Here is a 6000-nt window from a genome sequence, read left to right as displayed (position 1 = left end):
GCATACGACCATCATTGGCACCAAGGCAGAAGCGACTCTCATCGCTGAAGACGACACGTCTCCATTCGTCCCTCCATTCACGCCTGTCGCGACACCACTGGAGGCGGGCTGCACGATGTTGGGGCGTGAGCGGAAGACGGCCTAACGGTGTGCGGGACCGTAGCCCAGCTTCATGGAGACGGTTGCGAATGGTCCTCGCCGATACCCCAGGAGCAACAGTGTCCCTAATTTGCTGGGAAGTGGCGGTGCGGTCCCCTACGGCACTGCGTAGGATCCTACGGTCTTGGCGTGCATCCGTGCGTCGCTGCGGTCCGGTCCCAGGTCGACGGGCACGTGCACCTTCCGCCGACCACTGGCGACAACATCGATGTACTGTGGAGACCTCACGCCCCACGTGTTGAGCAATTCGGCGGTACGTCCACCCGGCCTCCCGCATGCCCACTATACGCCCTCGCTCAAAGTCCGTCAACTGCACATACGGTTCACGTCCACGCTGTCGCGGCATGCTACCAGTGTTAAAGACTGCGATGGAGCTCCGTATGCCACGGCAAACTGGCTGACACTGACGGCGGCGGTGCACAAATGCTGCGCAGCTAGCGCCGTTCGACGGCCAACACCGCGGTTCCTGGTGTGTCCGCTGTGCCGTGCGTGTGATCATTGCTTGTACAGCCCTCTCGCAGTGTCCGGAGCAAGTATGGTGGGTCTGACACACCGGTGTCAATGTGTTCTTTTTTCCATTCCCAGGAATATATATATATATATATATATATATATATATATATATATATATATATATATATAGAGAGAGAGAGAGAGAGAGAGAGAGAGAGAGAGAGAGAGAGAAAAATAAGAGCGGTTGGATCACACTTCCCTTGGGCACTCTTGAGGACATGCTTGGTCATGATGAACACTATCTGTCGAGGACAATGCACTAGGTATTATTACTTAAGAAGTCTTCGAGCCGCTAACGTATCTGGGAACCTATTCTGTATGCTCGGACCTTCGTTAACAGTTTGCAATGGGGCATTGTGTCAACCGCTTACCGGAAATCTAGAAATACATCTATGTTCGGGAAAGGTCAATCTCTGCGTAACGTTTTCCTTGGTGGAAGATCTTTCTCTTTCTGTCTTGCCCTGCTCAACTTGACTGAACGCAAGACCATGGAGGATTTGTTGTAGGCACCATGTGAATGGGCGCCTCCAGTGGCTGGAATTTTTCCTGCAGCCCGTCAGTCCGCCAGCGCATCTCTCAGGCAAGCAACTAAAAAGAGCAATTGGTTCAAATGGCTCTGAGCACTATGGGACTTAACTGCTGAGGTCATCAGTCCCCTAGAACTTAGAACTACTTAAACCTAATTAACCTCAGGACATCACACACATCCATGCCCGCGGCAGGATTCGAACCTGCGACCATAGCGGTCGCGCGGCTCCAGACTGTAGCGCCTAGAATCGCTCGGCTACCCCGGCTGGCTAAAAAGCGGAATTCCGTACCATTTGCGAGACAGTTATTTTTCATGCTACATTATTTACCAAAAATTGGTTTGTAAGTTTGGAAAATTACGAATTTAACGATATAAATGTGTTGGGTAAATTTTTCTCTGGAGGAGGGTAATGACCCAGCGCTTGGATCCGCGCCTGACTCCATATGCAAATAAAATGGGAAGAAGCCCTAATAAGTGCTAAAATGGGGAGTATTTATTTATATTTATTTAGTTATTTAATGCGATAGGATTAGGGTCTCGGGTCTCCAGGCTGGCTCTTACCTCGGACTTGGTTTCACTCATTCAGTATTTTTTTTATACAGTATCATTTTAACCTATAATACGTTAGTTATAACAACACTTTTAATATTCCAAATAGTAATAAAATAGAATTAAAATGGTTTTAATGTATGTAGAGACAATATGAATAAATTTTACTGACTAAGAACTAATAAAGTTGATACTAGTAGTGCTACTACTGCTGCTGCTGCAACTAATAATAATAATGATAATAACAATAGTTGTAGTGGCAGATACAAAATGTATTTATAGGTACACAAAAGAGATATTTTGTGCCATAGCGAGTTCTGCAGAAAATAAATGTAGGTAGACAGCACTAGCCAAGAGCAGTGGGAAATGAGGAAGATATGACTGGAAAGAAGGATGTAATGGAGTAACGAGTGCGTACAGGGACATAGGTAAACATTATTGTTGCTTCATTAGATATGTCATTAACTGACCTTTGAAGCTGGAGGAGATGTTATTCAGTTTTCTGATACAATGACAGAGGTCATTCCAGAGTCAGATACTAGAAAGGACTTCGAGAAAGCGGCTGATTGATAAAGGAGGAGGGAAAGGATTTTGCTCTGATGGAAACGAGTGGTTCTGCTATATTGCTAAGACAAGACTGTTGAGGTCGAGGAGAGATTTAAGGGACAGGGCACGTTGATAACACAGTAGACGAGACAGAGTGTATGGAAATGTCTGCGCTTTTTCTGTACATAGTCGGGATGGCTGTGCATAAATGATGGTGAAATATGATAAAGAGTTGGGTGTCACAGATATATCGAACGCAGCTGATCATCACCTGTTCCACCTACAGGTGCATACCAGCAACTGCTAGCAGCAGAAGAAACTGTATGCAGCAATTTAATTATTTTATAATTATTGATTATTGTTGTACAGTGCTAATGTCTTGACCGACAAGTTATTTAATTCCAGTGATGAAACCTGTAAAACTTACTGCAGTGAAAAACGATTGCCACTTTTAACATCCTCATCTGAAGAATAAGAATGTTTATATGTTTATGTTATTTGTAGTGGTTATTTGTAGCTAATAAATGTTGAGATTTATCGAAATTGCTTTATTAACAAAATAATTTTTATATAATTGTGATGTACAGGGTATATCAAAAGTTAAGGTCACTCCGTGATGAGATGATACACGACCTTATTTGCAACAAAAAAATTTAATAAAATTTCTCCGTATTCGTCACTCCAAAATGGGGAGTTTCTCTTTCTTTTGAATGCTAATATCAGTAAACGCTTTTCTCATCTTACTTGTGTGTATTGTCCTCGTACAGAAAAAGTGGTTAAGATATGGCTTGTTTGCACGCCATACTAAATGTCATACGTTGCCAGCCATCATGCCATCGCGTGATTTCCTTTAGCTGCCATTTGTGTACGCTTCTGTATCTAAGTACAGCATTAAATGTTACTAATGTTGTGTTTCTTTTGTTTAGCCTTGTGTGCTTCTGGACAAGACGACTGAAGCTATCATTTGCAAAAGTGAATTCCGTGTAGAACATCCACAACTTTTAGTAACGAGGAATACCGGAACTTGTACTTTGCTTACGGTTTCTGTAATGGGAATGCGGCTAAAACAGAATACCGAGAGAGATTTCCGCAACGACGCCATCCAAGGAGACGGGTATTTCAAGCGCTTCTTCAGCGCATGGTGGATACAGGACTGCTACAACCTACGCATCATGATGGTCGACCAAGAGATGTTCACGATCGTGAAGGAGAAATTCTTGATACTGTGGAAGCACGTCCATCTATCGGTATACAGAGGATCCTGGACTCCCTTAATCATCCGTTTGGCAAGAACTTCAGCGGCAAGGATTTCATCCGTACCATCTGAACACCGTGCAAGAATTAAAGCCACAAGATCATGGATATCGTCTCGCATATTATCAGCGGCTATTACAGCTGATTAATGACCAATCAGATTTCGTGAAGCACTTTTTTCGGACTGACGAGTCAAGACTAAAAAGAGATGGTCTTTCGAACGGGCATTACTTACACATCTATGTTGACGAGAATGGTCATGTAACTCGTTCCACCTCATTCCAAACAACATTCAGTGTTATGCGTGGGCAGGTACCTTCGGACGACAGATTGGGGTGCTGATTACCTGAATTTCTTAGAAGGTGTGCATCTGATAATACTGGTTGAAACGCCCCTTCCACAAGAAAACATCTATGGTGTCAACTAGACGGTGCTGCAGCACATTTCCAACTACAGGTACGACAGTGGCTGGACGACCAGTTTCCAGCTACATGAATTGGAAGGGGCGGTCCCATTTCTGGGCTAGCACGGTTCCCCGATCTGACACCAATGAACTTCTATCTCTGGGGTTTTACCAAAGAGCAAGCGTACAGATCGGAGATAACAAGTAAAGACGAGATCGTTGCAAAGATTCACACGGCGACAGAGGTGAATCGTCAGCAGGAATTTGGTTCAAAATGGTTCAAATGGCTCTGAGCACTATGGGACTTAACTGCTGTGGTCATTAGTCCCCTAGAGCTTAGAACTACTTAAATCTAACTAACCTAAGGACATCACATACATCCATGTCTGAGGCAGGATTCGAACCTGCGACCGTAGCGGTCGCGCGGTTCCAGACTGTAGCGCCTAGAACCGCTTGGCCACAGTAATCAGGCGGCCTGTGTTGCATACGTAACGCCAGAACAGTGACGAATACGGAAAATCTGTAGTAACATTTTTTGTAGATGATAAAGTTCTCTGTTATCTCATCAAGGATTGACCTTACCTTTTGATACATCCTGTTTTATATAACAATGTAATCGGCCAAATACCTGGGCAGCTCGAGACGAAATAAGCACAATAAAAAGAATCACTAGTTCTAGGCGCCGTGAGGTTTCATGAAAAATACGTTGCAAGATGTCATCGCAGTAATCAACAATAAGCCGCCGTATAAGTTTCTGTTTTACGTCAAAAGGAAAGAGCTATTTATATTTTTGTGGGGCACGGAGAGATGTTGATGCCTTCTCGGACATTCTACATCTACATCTACATCTATACTCCGCGAGCCACCTTACGGTGTGTGGCGGAGGGTACTTATTGTACCACTATCTGATCCCCCCTTCCCTGTTCCATTCACGAATTGTGCGTGGGAAGAACGACTGCTTGTAAGTCTCCGTATTTGCTCTAATTTCTCGGATCTTTTCGTTGTGATCATTACGCGAGATATATGTGGGCGGTAGTAATATGTTGCCCATCTCTTCCCGGAATGTGCTCTCTCGTAATTTCGATAATAAACCTCTCCGTATTGCGTAACGCCTTTCTTGAAGTGTCCGCCACTGGAGCTTGTTCAGCATCTCCGTAACGCTCTCGCGCTGACTAAATGTCCCCATGACGAATCGCGCTGCTTTTCGCTGGATCATGTCTATCTCTTCTATTAATCCAACCTGGTAAGGGTCCCATACTGATGAGCAATACTCAAGAATCGGACGAACAAGCGTTTTGTAAGCTACTTCTTTCGTCGATGAGTCACATTTTCTTAGAATTCTTCCTATGAATCTCAACCTGGCGCCTGCTTTTCCCACTATTTGTTTTATGTGATCATTCCACTTCAGATCGCTCCGGATAGTAACTCCTAAGTATTTTACGGTCGTTACCGCTTCCAATGATTTACCACCTATGGCATAATCGTACTGGAATGGATTTCTGCCCCTACGTATGCGCATTATATTACATTTATCTACGTTTAGGGAAAGCTGCCAGCTGTCGCACCATTCATTAATCCTCTGCAGGTCTTCCTGGAGTACGTACGAGTCTTCTGATGTTGCTACTTTCTTGTAGACAACCGTGTCATCTGCAAATAGCCTCACGGAGCTACCGATGTTGTCAACTAAGTCATTTATGTATATTGTAAACAATAAAGGTCCTATCACGCTTCCTTGCGGTACTCCCGAAATTACCTCTACATCTGCAGATTTTGAACCGTTAAGAATGACATGTTGTGTTCTTTCTTCTAGGAAATCCTGAATCCAATCACAAACCTGGTCCGATATTCCGTAAGCTCGTATTTTTTTCACTAAACGTAAGTGCGGAACCGTATCAAATGCCTTCCTGAAGTCCAGGAATACGGCATCAATCTGCTCGCCAGTGTCTACGGCACTGTGAATTTCTTGGACAAATAGGGCGAGCTGAGTTTCACATGATCTCTGTTTGCGGAATCCATGTTGGTTATGATGAAGGAGATTTGTATTATC

Source organism: Schistocerca nitens, chromosome 3 (genome assembly GCF_023898315.1).
Source record: "Schistocerca nitens isolate TAMUIC-IGC-003100 chromosome 3, iqSchNite1.1, whole genome shotgun sequence".
NCBI classification, from domain to species: domain Eukaryota; kingdom Metazoa; phylum Arthropoda; class Insecta; order Orthoptera; family Acrididae; genus Schistocerca; species Schistocerca nitens.
Note: the sequence above shows the minus strand (reverse complement) of the source record.